Source organism: Oncorhynchus mykiss, chromosome 28 (genome assembly GCF_057628025.1).
Source record: "Oncorhynchus mykiss isolate SJ-2025 chromosome 28, ASM5762802v1, whole genome shotgun sequence".
NCBI classification, from domain to species: Eukaryota; Metazoa; Chordata; class Actinopteri; order Salmoniformes; family Salmonidae; genus Oncorhynchus; species Oncorhynchus mykiss.
The window spans coordinates 2,925,834-2,947,176 of NC_143049.1; the positions used below are offsets into that span (position 1 = coordinate 2,925,834).

At 45.2% G+C, this 21,343-nt stretch overlaps 1 long non-coding RNA gene across 1 annotated transcript; it reads left to right on the plus strand.

The window, feature by feature from the left end:
- The first annotated feature begins 3,624 nt into the window (after positions 1-3,624).
- On the plus strand, positions 3,625-11,969 carry LOC149970664 (uncharacterized). The gene is made up of 3 exons (XR_016492958.1): positions 3,625-4,026; positions 5,278-5,341; positions 11,308-11,969. It is a non-coding gene; the product is annotated as an uncharacterized LOC149970664 (long non-coding RNA).
- Positions 11,970-21,343: the final 9,374 nt, after the last annotated feature.

The window sequence follows — 21,343 nt, forward strand, 5'->3', positions numbered from 1 at the left end:
CCTCTTTCTATCACAGTGCAGCTATGATGTGGTGGAAGTCATAGTGTCATTTGCCCCACGTCTGTCCAGTGTCTGCTCAGTTTCAGACCCGGGTTTAAATACTATTTGAAATCCTTTCCAATGGGTTATTTGAGCTTGATTGAGCTTGCCTGGAGCAATATAACCAATATAATTGTTCTGGAGAAGCATGATCAACTTGCTCTGGCTACCAGGCCATGCTCAACCCTCTCCTCGTGCATTGGTGCTGTTCTGTCTGTAGTCGTGAATCTGCTGTCTTGTTATAGTCATTGGTCAATTTAATCCTTTTTGGGTGAATGTCCAAATATTCAATTTAAAATATAACCTGTGTGTTGACAACCTAGCTAATGTCCTTATTTCATGGTTCATGGGCATGAAATTAAGTGAAATTGCAATTCCCATTGTGTGGTTAAATGAAGTAATCTAATGGAATTTAAATGGATCCTCTCATTAGCATACCGTACTGAGGTTCATAATCTCAATCAGGTTTAGTTCCTGTGCGTTCTTCGTCTTTATTATAAAACAGGTTGTCTACATACAGTACATCTACTATTGGGCTACTACTACCAAGACAGAGGGGTGGCCAGAGGACTGGGTTGTGGGCCCTGGTCAAAAGTACAGGGAATAGGTTGACATTTGGCATGCAGACCATGTCTGTCCTTCACCCACTGTCTGTCTGCTCAGAAGGAGAAAATGGTTGACATGTTTAGCGTGTGACCCTGGAAGGCTTTAGCAGCCAGCTGTTTGGATCCATAAGCCATCTGTGGAGTCAGATGTTAGTAAAGCTCGTACCATTCATTGCATACCAGATGTTTCGCGCTGCCCTGTAGACAGTTCAGTTGGTAGAGAATGGCGCTTGCAATGCCAGGATAGTGTGTTTGATTCCCCGGTCCATGTAAAATGTATGTACCCAAGACTGTAAGTCGCATTGAATAAAAGCGTCTGCAAAATGGTATATAGTATTATTTAGACTAGAGAGGGGCACTCGACCAGGGGGGGGTTTGTCTGTCTCTGAGCCCTGATGTTAACACAGTGGTCATAAAATGACAAAAAAAATCTCTGTCTGCAGTAGAAAATCAAAGGCACCAAAAATATATTTTGTAATAAAACCAGAATTCAGAGTCAATACCATACAGACTGCTGTAATGCATTACTTGGCCTGTGGTTTTTAGACAGGAAAGCTGGTGAGATTCTTCCATGTAACGGTCAGTACTAAATTATTGCTCATTTCCTGTGCAGCTGGAGATAGGCTAATAGCCTACATCTGGAGAAAGAAACCCTTACCTTGGATTCCCACTGTTCTAGCAGCCTATATTAGCATATACAGTGCATTCGGAAAGTATTCAGACCAAATTTTGTTACATAAACGCCTTATTATAAATTGGATTAAATACATTTTTACCTCATCAATCTACACACAATACACCATAATGACAAAGTGACAACAGGTTTTTAGAAATGTTTGCAAATGTATTAATAGTAAAAACAGAAATACCTTATTTAAATAAGTATTTAGACCCTTTGCTATGAGACTTGAAATTGAGCTCAGGTGCATGCTGTTTCCATTGATCATCCTTGAGATGTTTCTACAACTTGATAGGAGTACACCTGTGGAAAATCAAATTGATTGGACATGATTTGGAAAGGTATACACATGTCTAAATAAGGTCCCACAGTTGACAGAACATGTCAAAGCAAAAACCAAGCCATGAGGTCGAAGGAATTGTCCGTAGAGCTCCGAAACAGGATTGTGTCAAGGCAGCGATCTGGGGAAGGGTACCAAAAAATGTCTGCAACATTGAAGGTCCCAAAGAACACAGTGGCCTTCATCATTCTTAAATGGAAGATGTTGTGCCTCAACACAATCCTGTCTCGGAGCTCTACGGACAATTCCTTTGACCTCATGGCTTGGTTTTTTTGGACAACACCTAGGTAAGGTGTCTGGATAGACTGTAAACTCTCCTTCCAGACTCACATTAAGCATCTCCAATCCTAATTTTAATTCAGAATCAGCTTCCTATTTCACAACAAAGCCTCCTTCAGTCATGCTGCCAAACATACCCTCTAAAACTGACTATCCTACCGATCCTTGACTTCGGCGATGTCATTTACAAAATAGCTTCCAACACTCTACTCAGCAAATTGGATGCAGTCTATCACAGCGCCATCTGTTTTGTTACCAAAGCCCCATATACGACCCACCACTGCGACCTGTATGCTCACGTTGGCTGGCCCTCACTACATATTCATCGCCAAACCCACTGGCTCCAGGTCATCTATAAGTCTTTGCTAGGTAAATCCACGCCTTATCCCAGCTCACTGTTCACCATAGCAACACCCACCTGTAACATGTGCTCCAGCAGGTATATTTCACTGGTCATCCCCAAAGCCAACACCTCATTTGGTTGCCTTTCCTTCCAGTTCTCTGCTGTCAATGACTGGAACGAATTGCAAAAATCACTGAAGCTGGAGACGTACAGTTTATCTCCCTCACTAACTTTAAGCATCAGCTGTCAGAGCAGTTTACTAATCGCTGCATCTGTACCCAGCCCATCTGTAAATAGCCCACCCAACTACCTCATCCCCATATTGTTATTTATTAATTTTGCTCTTTTGCACTCCAGTATCTCTAATTGCACATCTATCACTCCAGTGTTAATGCTAAATTGTAATTATTTCGCCACTATGGCCTATTCATTGCCTTACCTCCCTAATCCTGCTACATTTGCACAGACTACATAGATTTTTCTATTGTGTTATTGTCACGACTTCCGCCGAAGTCGGTCCCTCTCCTGGTTCGGGCGGTGTTCGGCGGTCGACGTCACTGACCTTCTAGCCATCGCCGATCCACCTTTCATTTTCCATTGGTTTTGTCTTGTCTTCCCTCACACCTGGTTTCAATTCCATTAATTACATGTTGTGTATTTAACCCTCTGTTTCCCCCATGTCCTTGTCCGGAATTGTTTCTTGTAGTGCTTGTGTTAGGCTGGTGGATACCGGGTTTTGTTTGACCCATTCATTGATTGTTCTGTTTACGGTGTTTTTTATGTTTATTAAACGACACCGTTGTAAATCAGTTTTCGCAAAAATTCTCAGTGAAATTAGTAGTACTATATCACAGTAACATTTACATGTGACATTTTCGTCATTCAGCAGATGCTCTTATCCAGCGCATCTTCAAATCAAATCACATTTGATTGGTCACATGCACATATTAAGCAGATGTTATTGCATGTGTAGCGAAAGGCTTGTCTTAAAAAAATGCAAATGTCATATTCCTGGTCGTAATACTTGTCACTTACCGCCCACATCCAAAAGTTATTTCCAGCTGTATGTAATAACACAAACAAACTTTCTGGGCTAATAATGTAAGAAATAACACACACAAAATGTTTAAAATACTGCAAAGTTGCTTAGGAGCTAGAAGCAGAGCTGCCATGTCTGTCGGCGCCATCTTGCGACAGCTAGGCGAGACAACCGCATATCAACAGGATCTTCATACACATCTAAAATATATGAATAAAATCTGAGAACAGTAATATTTTACACATGTTTATAGATTGTGTGTAGGCCTGTCTCACACTTGATTCTTCTCTTTGTGCCAGACTGGGTTGTTTGTATTTCTTCGTATTATGTTTTACTGCTCTATGGTTATAATAATTGCTTGGATAATCTTATTTACAATTATGTATTGATTTATTTTTCACTCTTTATGCGGTGCACACTGCACAGGACACTGGAAGAATTATCATTGAATTATTGTCATGTTTGTTTATGTGTCAATTAATCCCATAAGGGATGGATTGCCAAAGATGATTTGATAGGAAAATAAAATGTAACTCATTCATGTCATTAATTCGTTAACACATTCTAAAAAAGGCCATGCCTGTGCAAGTGACTTTACCCACTGTGATTTCTCCCCTTCTCAGCTGTCTATCACAGCCTCCTGGTTTCCACCGATCATCATGCCTAAAATGCACATTTGGACCCTGATCCCTCCCACTCCAGGTCAGTGTTTTTCGTCAACAGAAGGAGAAAATGCAAGTTTGGCTGCCGACCAAGCTATCAGCGAGTTTATCGTAGAAGTCTTTGTGCGTGCATCCGCAATATGACTTCTTCTATGTGTGTGTGTGTTAATGTGTGGTGGTGACCTATAAAATACAACTCTGGACATGAACACGTCTGCCTGGTTCTTGCCGGACCACCTGTAGTGGGTTAGACCAAGGTGAGTCAGCTTAAGTCAATAGCAGGTAAGGGCATCTACAACCAAAGCTCACATGGCTCCAGATAGCCATTTTTTCACACATGAAGCTGCCAATAGGCAATCCTTTCTGATGAAAAACACAAATGTGAAAAATTGGTCCCTTTAAAGAGTTTTGGAAATAAACTCTTCCTTTCTTCCTGATGTATTGACACTCATCATTCTGCCATCACCCACCTTGAATGAGATCCACCCAACCAAAGGAGGGTACGGCAATTTAACATTGAGATGGGGCATGAGGAAGAGTGAGCGAGTGAGAAGGTATGAATATTACATCCGATTTTTATCATTCTGGCAGCTAGACGTGGTGAGATGCCTCGGTCGGATAGAGGCCTCCTCGCTCTGTGCATCCCAAACGGCACCCTATTCCCTATATAGTGCACTACTTTTGACCAGAACCCTATAGGCCATGGTGAAAAGTAGTGCATTATATATGAAATAGGGTGCAATTTGGGACACATCCAGTCTCTCTCTGCCTGTCAAATTCTGGGATATAGGAAAACACAGCCGCGTGCCATCTTGATCTTGACAAAGTGCAATTAGTTCCAAAACATGCAGTAGTCAGAGAGAAGACTCTAGTCTAGTCTACAGTGTAGTCTGGAGGAGAGAGCCAAGCTTCGGGGGAGGGTGTCTCTATCTTTCTTACATGGGTTCTGGCCCAAATGCCACCCTACTTTCTTCATAGTGCAAAACTTTTAACAAGGCACCATAGGGTTCTGGTCAAAAAGTGGTTTACTATGATTGGAATAGGGTGCCATTTGAGATACAGTCAAGGGTTAACCCAGATGTAGGAGAGACTGTGTGTTGTGTGCTGTTGTGTGTTGTGTGCTCTCTCTCTCTCTCTCTCTCTCTCTCTCTCTCTCACTCCTTCTCTCCCTCTCTCTCTTCCTTTCTCTCTCCTCTGTTCCGTCTCTGCTGTCTCCCTTTCACACTTTTTATTTATTCTACTCCCTCTCTCTCTCTCTCTCTCTCTCTCTTTCTCTCTCTCTCTCTGCCAGTCATAACCATCAACTATATTTCAACTATATACAGGACCTTCCATGAATCTTCAGTGACAGACAGGTATGCAAACTGTGTTTGTGTGTGGGTGTGTGTTTCTGTGAGTGTACTATCCCAGACTTTACCCACAATGTTGAAGACTATTCTCCATTAAGAGACCCTTTCTAAAATATGACATGCTGACTTTATAGTGGCTTGGATCAAACCTGGATCATGTGCCTTTTATGAATGGATTTTTTAAATTCAAATGATGTATTAGTTATTTTATTATTATTTTATTTCACCTTTATTTAATCAGGTAGGCGAGTTGAGAACAAGTTCTCATTTACAACAGCGACCTGGCCAACAAAAAGCAAAGCAGTGCGACAAAAACAACAACACAGAATTACACAAAAACAAACGTACAGTCAATAACACATTAGAAAGATCTGTCACAACTTCCGCCAAAGTTGGCTCCCCTGCCTGTTCGGGCGGTGCTTGGCGGTCGTCGTCACCGTCCTACTAGAAGTTGGCTCCCCTGCCTGTTCGGGCGGTGCTTGGCGGTCGTCGTCACCGTCCTACTAGAAGTTGGCTCCCCTGCCTGTTCGGGCGGTGCTTGGCGGTCGTCGTCACCGTCCTACTAGAAGTTGGCTCCCCTGCCTGTTCGGGCGGTGCTTGGCGGTCGTCGTCACCGTCCTACTAGAAGTTGGCTCCCCTGCCTGTTCGGGCGGTGCTTGGCGGTCGTCGTCACCGTCCTACTAGAAGTTGGCTCCCCTGCCTGTTCGGGCGGTGCTTGGCGGTCGTCGTCACCGTCCTACTAGAAGTTGGATCCCCTGCCTGTTCGGGCGGTGCTTGGCGGTCGTCGTCACCGTCCTACTAGCTGCCACCGATCCCTTTTTCGTTTGTCTGTTTGTTTTGTCTTATTAGTTTCACCTGTGTTATGTTGTATGGCTTAATAAGTACGTGTACCCGCCCTTGTTTTGTGCGGGATTGTCTTTATGTTACGTTGTGTTCGTTTTAGGTAGAGGTGGGTATATTTTCGGAACTTGGCACCCTGTGTTTTTGGGTAGTCACTTTGTTGTCCGCGCCCTGTGTTGTTGGGCTTATCATTTTTGTGTGCTGTATTAAAGAGCACTTTTCACAACTGGAACTCTCTGCGCCTGATTCCTTTACCCACCTAGTCCCGCGTGACAGAATCCCGCACCTTCGACATGGAATCAGCAAGAGCAACCGCACCTCCTCTCCCATCGATGGAGGAAAGGCTCTTCCATCATACCAGTGTTCTCCACAGGATTGGTTCAGCGATGGATCTAATGATGGAGAGGATGGATCGATGGGAGAGGAGTGGCCTTCCCACCTCATCTCCAGCCCCCTCTCCTCCAGCACCTCCTGTCCCTGCTACCTCATCCGGCTCCGGGGCTTTTCGGCTGGCTCTCCCACGGGAGTGTGTTGGAATGGCGGCTGGATGTCAGGGTGTCCTCCCACAACTGGAACTTTACCTGGCAACCGTTCGTCCTACTCCCTCCGGAGAGGAGGGCAAACGCAGTGTGGAATGGCCCAGACTCGGCGAGGGATCACTACCCCTAGTTCACCCGCCGATTCCGAGCTGTATTTGACCACCCACCGGAGTGTCGTGCGGCGGGTGAACGGCTGTTCCACATGCGTCAGGATACGAGGAGCGCGCAGGACTTTGAGTTCAGGACCTTGGCCGCAGGAGCAGGGTGGAACGACAGGGCACTGATAGATCATTTCTGATGCAGTCTCAGGGAGGACGTCCGCAGGGAGCTAGCTGGATGAGCTCATCGACATGGCCATACGTCTTGACAACCTGCTGGCTGCCTGCGGGCGTTCGGAACAGGTCCTGTCGTTTACACCCCCCAGCCCCCCTGCTCCTATCCCTATGGAGTTAGGGGGGGCGGCTTCGAGGGGGACCGGAGGGGACACACGGCCGACCGGTGCTGGAGGAACTCGTCTGGGAGTCGGGAGGGCAGGCGGAGCACTACTCGATCACCCCAGGTGAGTCAGCACCAGACTCACCCAGAGCTTCCTGTCGGTCATATGTATGTGTTAACCTCTTTCCCTGGCTTTTCTCCCTCTCTACAGCATAAGGCGCTAGTCGATTCAGGCGCAGCTGGGAATTTCATGGATCGGGGGCTCGCGTTAAGGCTAGGGATTCCCCTTGTGTCGTTAGACATACCTTTCCCCGTGCACTCCTTAGATAGCCGACCATTAGGTTCAGGAGTGGTCAGGGAGGCCACGGTGCCGCTGGACATGGTAACACAGGGGAGTCATAAGGAGCAGATTAGTCTGTTCCTTATCGATTCACCTGCATTTCCAGTGGTGTTGGTAATTCCCTGGCTAGCTCAGCACAACCCGGTGATTTCCTGGTGACAGGGGGCTCTTAAGGGGTGGTCAGAGGAGTGTTCAGGCAGGTGTATAGGAAATGCCGTTGGTGTGACTACGGTGGAGAGTCCAGACCAGGTTTCCACAGTGCGCATTCCCTCTGAATATGCCGATTTGGCTATCGCCTTCAGTAAAAGGAAGGCGACCCAATTACCACCCCATCGTCAAGGGGACTGCGCGATAGACCTCTTGGAGAACGCTGCACTTCCTAGGAGTCACGTGTACCCATTGTCCCAGGAGGAGACAGTAGCTATGGAGACATATGTTGCTGAAGCGCTGGGACAGGGGTACATTCGGCCCTCTGCATCACCGTCTCCTCAAGCTTCTTTTTTGTGAAGAAGAAGGAGGGAGGTCTGCGTCCATGCATTGATTATCGAGGTCTAAATTCCATCACAGTGGGGTTTAGTTACCCACTACCTCTCATCTCTACGGCGGTGGAATCATTTCACGGAGCGCGCTTCTTCACAACACTGGACCTGAGGAGTGAGTATAATCTGGTGCGTATCAGGGGAGGAGATGAGTGGAAAACCGCATTTAGTACTACAGCTGGCCATTATGAGTACCGCGTCATGCCATATGGGTTGAAAAATGCTCCAGCCATCTTCCAATCCTTCGTAGATGAGATTCTCCGAGACCTGCTCGGGCAGGGAGTGGTAGTGTACATCGATGACATCTTGATCTATTCTGCCACACGCGCGGCGCATGTGTCTCTGGTGCGTAAGGTACTTGGGCAACTGCTGGAGCATGACCTGTATTGCAAGGCGGAGAAATGTGTGTTCTTCAAACAGGCCGTTTCCTTCCTGGGTAATCGTATTTCCACCTCCGGGGTGGTGATGGAGTGTGACCACGTTACAGCTGTGCGTAATTGGCCGACTCCGACCACGGTGAAAGAGGTGCAGCGGTTTTTAGGGTTTGCCAATTACTACCGGAGGTTTATCCAGGGTTTTGGTCAGGTGGCTGCTCCCATTACCTCACTGCTGAAGGGAGGACCGGTGCGCTTGCGTTGGTCAGCAGGGGCGGGCAGAGCTTTCAGTCGTCTGAAGGAGCTGTTCACCAATGCGCCTGTGTTGGCGCATCCGGACCCCTCTTAGCGTTCATATTGGAGGTGGACACGTCCGAGGCGGGGGTCGGGGCCGTGCTGTCCCAGCGCTCGGGCATGCCACCCAAGCTCCGCCTTTGTGCCTTCTTTTCGAGGAAGCTTGGTTCGGCGGAGCGGAACTATGACGTGGGGGACCGGGAGTTGTTAGCTGTAGTCAAGGCTCTGAAGGTGTGGAGACATTGGCTTGAGGGGGCGAAATACCCTTTTCTCATCTGGACTGGCCATCATAATCTCGAGTATATCCGGACAGCGAGGAGACTAAATCCGCGTCAAGCTAGATGGGCCATGTTTTTTTGCCCGGTTTCGGTTCACCATCTCATACCGGCCAGGCTTCCAAAACACCAAAGCTAACGCGCTGTCCCGCCTCTATGATACCGAGGAGCGGTCCGTTGAGCCACCTCCCATCATTCCACCTTCATGTCTCATGGCACCAGTAATATGGGAGGTGGACGCGGAGATAGAGAGGGCCTCACGGTTAGAGCCCCTAACTGTCCAGCGGGGGCTCAGTACAAGCTAATCCGTTGGGCTCATACTCTCCCCTCCTCGGGTCATCATGGCATCGAGAGGACAGTGCAGAGTCTTAGAGGGAGATACTGGGGGCCCACGTTGGCTAAAGACGTGAGATTTTATGTCTCCTCCTGCTCGGTGTGCGCTCAAAGCAAGGCTTGCTTAGAGGGAAGTTACAGCCCCTCCCCGTTCTACAACGGCCGTGGACACACTTATCGGTGGACTTTCTTACCGACCTTCCCCCGTCCCAGAGAAGTACTACGATCCTGGTCGTTGTGGATCGGTTTTGTAAGTCCTGCCGTCTCATCCCGTTGCCCGGTCTCCCTACGGCCCTGCAGACTGCGGAGGCCTTGTTTACCCATGTCTTCCGGCACTATGGGGTGCCTGAGGACATCGTTTCTGATCGGGGCCCCCAATTCACATCCAGAGTTTGGAGGACGTTTATGGAGGGCGTTTATGGAGAGACTCGGGGTCTCGGTCAGCTTGACCTCTGGTTTTCACCCCGAGAGTAATGGGCAGGTGGAGTGCGTAAACCAGGATGTGGGCAGGTTTCTGCGGTCATATTGCCGGGACCGGCCTGGTGAGTGGGCGAGGTATGTTCCTTGGGCCGAGCTCGCTCAGAACTCCCTCCACCACTCCTCAACGAACATGTCCCCTTTTGAGTGTGTGTTGGGTTATCAGACGGTCCTGGCCCCATGGCATCAGAGCCAGACCGAGGCTCCTGCGGTAGAAGAATGGGTACAGCGCTCCAAGGACACCTGGAAAGCCGTCCAGGAATCGCTAAGACTAGCGGGAGAAAGGCAGAAGAGGAGCGCTGACCAGCACCAGAGTAAGGCCCCCCGTGTTCGCACCGGGGGACCAGGTCTAGCTCTCCCCCCTGCCCTGTCGGAAGCTGGGGCCGCAGTGTGTGGGGCCGTTTAACTTCTTGACGCTACCCATCCCGTTAGCGGGATCATTTTCGTCAGCAACCGCTGAATAGCATAGCGCAACAGTCAAATAATATTACTAAAAAATATTAATATTCATGAAATCACAAGTGCAATATTGCAAAACACAGTTTAGCCTTTTGTTAATCCACCTGTCGTCTCAGATTTTGAAATTATGCTTTACATCGAAAGCAATCCAAGCGTTTGTGTAAGTTTATCGATAGCCTAGCATAGCATTATGTACACTTAGCATCAGGAAGCTTGGTCACGAAAATCAGGAAAGCAATCAAATTAACCGTTTATCTTTGATGATCTTCGGATGTTTTCACTCACGAGATTCCCGGATAACACAACAAATGTTCCTTTTGTTCCATAAAGATTATTTTTATACCCAAAATACCTCAGTTTGTTTGTCGCGTTATGTTCAGAAATCCACAGAAAAGAGCGGTCACGACAACCCAGGCGGAAATTCCGAAAAGTCTCCATAATGTCCACAGAAACATGTCAAACGTTTTTTATAATCATTACTCAGGTAGTTTTTAAAATATATATTCGATAATATATCAACCGAGTGTGTAGGTTTTTCAATAACAGCGGGAGGAACAATGGCCGCTTTACTCTGTAGCGCAAAAACTCACTCTGAGAGCCCCCACCTATCCACTTACGCAATGTGATCTTTCACACTAATTTTTCAAAATAAAAGCCTGAAACTATGTCTAAAGACTGTTGACACCGTAGGGAAGCCCTAGAAAAGGGAATCTGGTTGATATCCCTGTAAGTGGAGGATAGGCATGCATAGGAACAGAAGGGTTTCAAAATAAGAGGTTACTTCCTGATTGGATTTTCCTTAGGGTTTTGCCTGCAATATCAGTTATTTTAAGCTCACAGACAATATTTTTGGAAACTTTAGAGTGTTTTCTATACTAATCGGTCAATTACATGGATATTCTAGCATCTGGTCCTGAGAAATAGGCCGTTTACTTTGGGATGTTATTTTTCCAAGATAAAAATAGTGCCCCCTATGCTTCAATGTGTTAAAGTCCTGAGGAGTGTTACAGGTTACAACTTCCTAGGTATTAACGTATTAACCCCTCGTTTCATGTTTCTCTCCTCAGGTGGTGGCTGGTCCCCTGCAGGAAGGTGAGGTGCCTGAGGTCCCTCCGCCCCCTTCTGGACATCCTGCGTAAACAGTACGTGGCATTCTGGACTCGAGACGCCGGGTGAGGGGCCTACAGTACCTCGTGGACTGGGAGGGGTACGGTCCGGAGGAGAGATGCTGGGTTCTGGTGGGGGACATTTTGGATCCTTCTCTCCTGAGAGACGTCCACCGCCTCCACCCGGATCGCCCGGCGCCTCGCCCTCCGGGTCGTCCTCGAGGCCGGTGGCGGCGCGCTGCAGGAGCCGTGCGTCAGGGGGGGAGGTACCGTCACGACTTCCGCAGAAGTTGGCTCCCCTGCCTGTTCGGGCGGTGCTCAGCGGTCGTTGTCACCGTCCTACTAGCCACCACGATCCCTTTTTCGTTTGTCTGTTTGTTTTGTCTGATTAGTTTCACCTGTGTTCTGTTGTATGGCTTAATGAGCTTCCCTATTTTAAGTATGTGTACCCGCCCTTGTTTTGTGCGGGATTGTCTTTATGTTACGTGTGTGCGTTTTAGGTAGAGGTGGATATATTTTCGGAACTTGGCACCCTGTGTTTTTGGGTAGTCACTTTGTTGTCCGCGCCCTGTGTTTTTGGGCTTATCATTTTTGTGTGCCGTATTAAAGAGCACTTTTCACAACTGGAACTCTCTGCGCCTGATTCCTTCACCCACCTAGTCCCGTGTGACAAGATCTATGCACAGTGTGTGCAAATGTAGTAAGATTAGGGAGGTAGGCAATAAATAGGCCATAGAGGCTATGTAATTACAATTAAGCATTAACACTGGAGTGATAGATGTGGGGATGATGATGTGCAAGTAGAGATACTGGGGTGCAAAAGAGCAAGAAGATAAACAACAATATGGGGAAGAGGTAGTTGGGTGTGCTATTTACAGATTGGTTGGGTACAGGTACAGTGACCAGTAAGCTGCTCTGACATGCTTAAAGTTAGTGAGGGACTTTAGTTAAGTCTCCAGCTTCAGTGATTTTTACAATTCATTCCAGTCATTGGCAGCAGAGAACTGGAAGGAAAGATAGCTAAAGGACGTTTTGGCTTTGGGGATGACCAGTGAAATACACCTGCTGAAGCTCTTGCAGCTGGGTGTTGCTATGGTGACCAGTGAGCTGAGATAAGGCAGGGCTTTACCTAGCAAAGACTTATAGATGACCTGGAGCAAGTGGGTTTGGCGATGAATATGTAGCAAGGGCCAGCCAACGAGAGCATACAGGTTGCAGTGGTGGGTAGTTTATGGGGCTTTGGTGACAAAACAGATGGCACTGTGATTACTGAGTATTGGAGGCAATTTTGTGAATGACATCGCTGAAGTCAAGGATTGGTAGGATAGTCCGTTTTATGAGTGTATGTTCGGCAGCATGAGTGAAGGAGGTTTTGCTCCGAAATAGGAAGCCGATTCTTGATTAACTTTTGGATTGGAGATGCTTAATGTGAGCCTGGAAGGAGAGTTTACAGTCTAACCAGACACCTAGATATTTGTAGTTGTCCACATAGTCAGAACCGTCCAGAGTAGTGATGCTGGGTGGGCGGGCAGGTGCAGGCAGCAATTGGCCACAGAAGGAGTGTTGTATGGCATTGAAGCTCATCTGGATGCTTGTTAACACAGTGTCCAAAGGGCCAGATGTATAAGGAATGGTGTTGTCGGCGTAGAGTCGGATCAGAGAATCACCCACAGCAAGAGCGACATCCTTGATATATACAGAGAAAAGAGTCTGCCTGGGAATTTAACCCTGTGGCACCCCCATAGAGACTGCCAGAGGTCAAGACAACAGGCCCTCCGATTTGACACACTGAACTTTATCTGAGAAGTAGTTGGTGAACCAGGCGAGGCAGTCATTTGAGAAACCAAGGCTATTGAGTCTGCCGATAAGAATGCGGTGATTGACAGAGTGGAAAGCCTTGGCCAGGTGTATGAAGACGGCAGCACAGTACTGTCTTTTATCGATGGGGGTTATGATATCGTTTAGGACCTGAGTTGTACCCATGACCAGCTCGGAAACCAGATTGCATAGTTGAGAAGGTACGGTGGGATTTGAAATGGTCGGTGATCTGTTTGTTACCTTGGCTTTCAAAGATTTTAGAAAGGCAGGGCAGGATGGATAAAGGTCTATAACAGTTTTGGTCTAGAGTGTCTCCTCCTTTGAAGAGGGGGATGACCGCAGCAGCTTTCCAATCTTTGGGGATCTCGGACGATACGAAAGACAGGTTGAACAGGCTAGTAATAGGGGTTGCAACAATTTCGTCGGATAATTTTAGAAAGAGAGGGTCCAGATTGTCTAGCCCAGCTGATTTGTAGGGATCCAGATTTTGCAGCTCTTTCAGAACATCAGCTGTCTGGACTTGAAGGACGTGAAGGAGAATCGGGGAGTACTTTGGCAGTACTTTGGCAAGTTGCTGCATGGGTTGCAGAGCTGTTGGCCGGGGTAGGGGTAGCCAGGTGGAAAGCATGGCCAGCCGTAGAAAAATTAGCGATTATCGTAAATTAATCGGTGGTGACACTGTTTCCTAGCCTCAGTGCAGTGGGCAGCTGGGAGGAGGTGCGCTTATTCTCCATGGACTTTATAGTTTACGAAAAAAAAATTGGAATTAGTGCTACAGGAAGCAAATTTCTGTTTGAAAAAGCTAGCCTTAGCTTTCTTAACTGACTGTGTATATTGGTTCCTGACTTCCCTGGAAAGTTGCATATCGCGGGGGCTATTCAATGCTAATGCAGAACACCACAGGATGTTTTTGTGCTGGTCAAGGGCAATCAAGTCCGATCCACCCTTTAAATACATTTTTTTTTAAGTCTGGGTTGAACCAAGGGCTATATCTGTTCTTAGTTCTACATTTATTAAATGGGTCATGCTTATTTAAGATGGTGAGGAAAGCACTTTTAAAGAGAAACCAGGCATCCTCTACTGACGGGATGAGGTCAATATCCTTCCAGTATACACGGACCAGGTCTATTAGAAAGGCCTGCTTGCTGAAGTGTTTTAGGGAGCGTTGGACAGTGATGAGGGGTGGTCGTTTGACCGCAGACCCATTACGGACACAGGCAGTGATCGCTGAGATCCTGGTTGTCGACAGCAGAGGTGTATTTAGAGGGCAAGTTGCTCAGGATGATATCTAAGAGGGTGCCTATGGTTGTCGACTTAGTAGGTTCCTTGCTCATTTGTGTGAGATTGAGGGCATCACGCTTGGATTTTAGGACGGCCGGGGTGTTAAGCATTTCCCAGTTTAGGTCACCTAACAGTACGGACTCTGAAGATCGATGGGGGGCAATCAATTCACATATGGTGTCCAGGGCACAGCTGGGGGCTGAGGGGGGTATATAACAAGTGGCAACGGTGAGAGACTTGTTTCTGGAAATATGGATTTTTAAAAAGTAGAAGCTCAAGTTTTTGGACCACAGACCTGGATAGTATGACAGAACTCTGCAGGCTATCTCTGCAGTAGATTGCAACTCCGTCCCATTTGGCATTTCTCTCTTGTCGGAAAATGTTGTAGTTGGGGATGGAAATTTCAGGATATTTGGTGCTTAACTGTACACAGTTAACCTTCTTATAATTAAATTCAACAGTGCAGTATGTGACTTTCATGCATTGATACACCTATAGTGGTTTGAGAATTCTTATTCAGAAAATAATATTTACAGTTGAATGACTTACTAAGTCAAATGAACGCTATTTTACATTAATTAAGATGTGCCGTTTTAAACACACATTATTTAATTTTGGGTTGATTGTGGTTCAAAATGTTTAGCCCTATTTGTCTTCAATACAATTTATTTGCATAGTCTAATGATCCAACATACAAACCTGCACTTACAGTATATGTTTTCAATGTTCAGGCTTGATCAATGTTTAATAGTCACACACATACACAAACACACACATACTATGCGCAGTCACTTTACAAATTACCTCGACTAACCTGTACCCTTGCACATTGACTCGGAACTGGTACCCCCTGTATATAGCCTCGGTATTGTTATGTAATTTGTTTATTTTTAGATTTCAGTTAATTTAGGAAATATTTTCTTAACTCTATTTCTTGAACTTGAAATTGTTGGTTAAGGGCTTGTAAGTAAGCATTTCATGGTAATGTCTACGACCTGTTGTATTCGGGGCATGTGATAAATACGATTTGATTTGACATACATACTGTACGCACACACACATACATGGATACAGCATCAGTGTAGCAGTAAGATGATACGTCCCATTAGCTGACATGATGCTCTCATCTCTGCAACAGTAATGAGCTAATTGCATTTCCTGCCGGGACGGATTCGGCTTGATGAGTCTCAAGGTAAGTCCCAAATGGCCGCCTATTTCCTACATAGTGCACTACTTTTGAACAGAGCCCCTATGTAGTGTACTATGTAGGGAATAGGGTGCCATTTTGGATGTAGCTTTAGTCAGGGGGGGAGTCCTACTTAACAACAGACAACCCATTGCCATGCTACTGGAGAATCCAGAGAGGATGCTATTGGATGCTATTTTCAACATTAACATTATAATTTAATGTGATGCTAAGCCGCCCTTTCTCCAGTGAAGTCATTCACAGGTTTATTGAATGTTATTCTGTGTAAGAATAGGCCAATGGGGATTTGCCTGCATGTTGCCTTTGAGATGGAATCATCTCTACAGGCCTAAAGCCCCCATGACCTCTTCCTTAGTGCTGTGTATTGTGATGTTGGGGAATAACTACTGTACTGTAGGTGTTCTACCTTTTTTGAGGGAGCTGGCTCTGTGAATGAGGGGCAAATGAATGTGTCTGTACCCCTGGATAGGTTAAACACTGCTTTTTTGTTAATAGAGGTCCTTCCTTTGTTACAGTTTGCATGAATAAATTAACGTAGTTGCTGTGGTTCCGGATTTTCTGGAACCCAGAAGTTTTGAAGAGGACACGAGGAGTATACATACAATTGAGATTTTCCCTGTAACTCCACTTCCGCTTGTTCGAACAAACTTAGTTCTTTGTCTGTTGTAACAGTAATCGAAGAAAACATAAGCACGACACAACAGGCAGCCTAGCGATTTCGTGTTCTCTTTTCAGGAAGGGTTAGCCTACATGCAGCTACAGTATTTAGGCAAGCTATTGTATACGTACACAGCATATCAACAAGCAAGACACAGACAGACAGGGAATAGCAATGTAATGTGCAAACATTGACTATTGGGAGGCAGAGTTATTTTTCAGCAGCTCTGCCTATACGACAGCCAAAGGAGGTTGGTGGCACCTTAATTGGGGAGGACGGGCTCGTGGTGAGTAAAGCATAGAGTAAAGAGAGAAGCTTGAATTTGTGTGTAAAATATAAATTGCACAAATGTGATTCGGAACCTTAGTTTTGAGATTAAGTTTCCAGAGGGGCAGGACGGGGGCGGGACGGGACGGGGGGGAGTGAATTCTGCATTCATAGCTTTGGCCATCAATGAATACTCTGTTGGCTACTTTATGTAGTTCTATCACATACAGACAGTAAAGGAGGATTATCAACAAACAAATGAATAATGTAGAATGCTGTGTTACTATGAGTGATGTCAGCATAAATCACGTGTCTGAATGAGCAGCTGGGGAGTTTAGTAATGTAATGTAGTCTCCGAGACTGAGGATGCATCCCAAAAGCAAAAGGTACCCTATTCCCTTTATAGTGCACTACTTTTTACCAGAGCCCTATGGGCCTTGGTCTCCCTATATAAGGAATAGGGTGGCATTTGGTGTGCTGCCTAAGACAGGAAGGGGGGAAGCAAGGCTCCAGAGGGAGCTGTGATCTAACCTAACTCAGTACTCAGTGATATGCAATCCTCGTGTCCACTGCTGCCGTAACAATGAGGTCAGCATCCAGGTATGGGCCTTAGCACCAAGCACTGAGCTGCGGTCCCACAGGAGTACAACTGACTCCAATACACACACACACACACACACACACACACACACACACACACACACACACACACACAGGATGAGCAGCGGTCCCATAGGAAAAGCACTCCCAGCCCTGCAACACACACAGAGGGTGAGCAGCGGTCCCCTAGGAGAAGCCTCCCACACATAGTCCCCAGTGGGAATGATGTGATGCTCAGTGACATCAAACCCTGTCCTCATCTTCTCCTTACATACTGTATGTGACTCATTACGTAACTTAGAGAAGCCTAAATTACAGAGAGAGAGAGAGAGAGAGACAAAAATGTAGGAACTGGGTCCTGTCTGTTGGCTCACTCACTTATCACCTGTTTCCTGCTACGTTGTGTGGGTGTATGTTGGTCAGGGCCGGCTCCAGGTATAAGCAACATAAGCGGTCGCTTGGGCCCCAAGCCCCTAGGGGGCACCCAACTCAGTCGGGTCTCAGCTTACTGTTGAGAGTTAGAATAGTAGGATACACAAGGTGCAAGTTCGAAATTTGGTTCAGTAACTTTTATCTTATGTCAGTCAAAGACAGTCATTCAATTAGCCATGTTAGCTTACAAATGTTTTAATTGGTAAATTAGTCTAGCCAGCTATCTATCGAGGCCGAATACTGACCCTGAACTCCAGGGGGCCCCCCTTTGATTTTGTTTGTCACTTACTCAGATACAGTACCATTAACATGGCGTAAGCCATGGCAAAATGTGTAGAATGGCAGGAAATTCACTGTGTAGCGTAAAATATTTAGCCTGAGAGGGGAGGAGGGCCTAACCAAATCTCGCTTAGGGCCCCCAAAAGGATAGAACTGGCCCTGGTGTGTGTTGTATGTTTGTGTTGTTGTTAATGCACACCTGTTGGAGGAAATAAACCGGTCAGCCAGTTGACCCCAGGTTCACCTGTCTGTTTGTCTGCCCATATCCTCCTCACAGACTTTGATCCACAAAATATGTTACAACCTGGAAGGAACTAGGTCACCTTTTTATCACCAACACTTCTGACAGTATTTTGTGATTCCATTAATAATCAATGACCAACAGAATTCACAACTTCAACACACCTTTACTTCTTACCACCACAGGCTGAAATTACATTTCAACAACTTATCTACTTATACATTTTGATATTTTGGGGTCTTTTGGTCCTTTAAAACTTCTTAAGGATCGTGCCCTTTTTTTCAATTTTCGCCTAAAATGACATACCCATGTCTAACTGCCTGTAGCTCAGGACCTGAGGTAAGGATATGCTTATTCGTGATACCATTGTGAAATTAATGTAGGAGAATATAACACATTAGATCAGGTAAAAGATAATACAAACAAAAAAAACTTGTTTTTTTCCCCCCATCATATTTGAAATGCAAGAGAAAGACTCCTATCTGAAAGTATGGCCTATGGGTAATTTGGATTTTGGCCACCAGATGGGAGCAGTGTGTGTGCAAAGTTTCAGACTGATCCAGTGAAGAATTACATTACTGCACAATATTTTGTATCAAGTCTGCCAGGAGTTTGCCCAAATTTGCCGAAATTGGTCAATTGATACATTTTCAAGTACATAACTATAGAGAACATACAAAAATGTTATGGTAATAAAATATTTAAGTTTACACACTCCCAGGAATTCCTTACATTATGGATCATTAGCTAAAACACTAACTTTCACACATCTAGATGGCCGGGCGGAGTGGGTGTGGAGCCAGAAACAGCAGTGGGGTCAAACTGTAGAACCCAGTTCCTACATTTTAACATAAAAATGGATTCTATCAAACAAAACTATGCTACATTTTATCTCCAGGACCCTCAGGATGACAAATCAGAGCAAGATTACTAAATGTAAGTACATCATTTACCTTCATAGGTGAATGTATCAAACCAGTTACCTTAATAAAAGTGTTTTGTTGTTGTGCACTTTCCTCAAACAATAGCATGTCTTTTTTTCACTGTAATAGCTACTGTAAATTGGACAGTGAAGTTAGATTAACAATAAGTTACGTTTTCTGTCCATATAAGACATGTCTATGTCCCGGACAGTTGGCTGTTGTATACAATGTCATTCTAGTCACATTAGCGCACGTTAGCAAAAACCATCCCGGTTTAGGGACACCCATGAGTACTTTCAAAATATAACATTTCAAAAACTTTATGTAAATGTACATTTTCATCAATATTTCATGAAATTTGAACCCCTTTTAAATGGACATACGTCCATAATTTCAAAGCTCATATAATCTTAAAGCCCATTCCATAGAGAACGTTACAAAACGGGACCAAATGTTGTAACTTACTTTGAATAGATGGTGATTGGGTCAAAATAGGCATTTTGCGATTGGTAGGCTAGGTTCAATGTACTTGCCTTTAACTGTCATTTCCCGAAAGTCAGACTGTTCCCGCATGCCAACACATTTTTCTCAGCTTCAGAAGCATATTCATTCACCAAGGTTGGTGTGGTTATCCTTAGATAGATACTCCAGAGAGAATTGTTGATATGTCAAATTTGTAAGCTAGATTTTTGTCATATCATATCCAGCCATAAAATAATAGAAAATATGTCACAACTGGTGTAAATATATGAGTCATGACAGTGTTATGACCATATTATGACTGGTTGTGACATATTATGACTCTGGGTGTCAAGTAAAATGTTACCCAAATGTCTTCAATTCTTTTTTTGAAAATTAAACCAAATATTTAGGCAGACTCCATCAAGTGTCCAGAAACTGATTTGCAGTACATCTCACCTAATTTGCATATTTTATACAATATTTCAGAAAAACATTCAATTGATAAAAGTTCTGAAATCACATCGAGTTAAATACCTCAAGTTCAATTGACTCAGTCTCATCGCATGCACCTAACACAGCCAAGCCAACCAACACTGACGATGTTTGTTGTCTTCAGTTGTTGTGCATATTTCATAGACAGTATAACTTTTATTTCCTCTATGAGCAGGGAGAGAGCCCAGTTTGGTTCCTCTGGTGCCCACATAAAGTCTGTCCCCCAAACGGCACCCTTTTCCCTATATAGTGTAAAACTTTTGGCCAGGGCCCTAGTCAAAAGTAGTGCACTATATAAGGAATAGTGTGCCATTTTGGATGCAATCGTATGATTAATCCTCCTTCCCAGACAAACAGCAGCATCATGGCTCCCAACCAGTTTAATGTCACTGCAGTCAATTGGCCTTGTGACACATGCATATTACTTCAAGGGTGGAATCCTATTTCAAGTCGTATTGTATTTATTTCGACATTTAAAATACTATGTGCCTCTGCTACCCTGCTGTGCAGAACACAGGCAGAGAAGAGAGGGCCTGCTGAGGAAACATTAATTACAGTATATACCATGCTATTCTTTTGAACTTTTATTTATGCAGGGGAGACGAATTGAGACCAGGGTCTCATTTTCAATGGTTCCCTTATGACATATATAAAACTACAAGATACAAGATACAATAATAAGTACATTACATTAGAATACCACAAACATCCCAGCCATCATAAACAAGTAATTCAAGTCAATCTTAACTTCTGATGTTCAAGGAATGTATTTATCATTCTATTAATACAAGCAAGCTATGTGTGAGAAGAAATACGTCTTGTGTTGCTGACATGACAATTGCAACTGTATTGCATAATTCCACCACTGTAGCCGTATGCATGCACATGGAATTTACTTGCATACATGAGTGTTAGGTTATGACAGCATGCAAAACAAGCTGTGTGTGTGTGTGTGTGTGTGTGTGTGTGTGTGTGTGTGTGTGTGTGTGTGTGTGTGTGTGTGTGTGTGTGTGTGTGTGTGTGTGTGTGCATGTGTACAGTTCCTATGTATTGATTTAGGTCAGATCTCCATGTCTTCTGTGGGTTCAGTAGCACTGAATGTAAATGTCTGTCTGCTCACCCTCATATGACCTCACTTCACCTCAGTGATGAACTCACTCATGTCCTGATTCCCACTGTACGATAAGATAGAGGGCAGAGCCAGTCTGCCCCAAATGGCATCCTATTCCCTATATAGTCCACTACTACTACTACCTACGGCCCTGGTCAAAAGTAGAGCACTGGGGTGCCATTTTAGAATGCAGCCCCAGAGTTCTCCTGTTGTCTGCACATTGGCT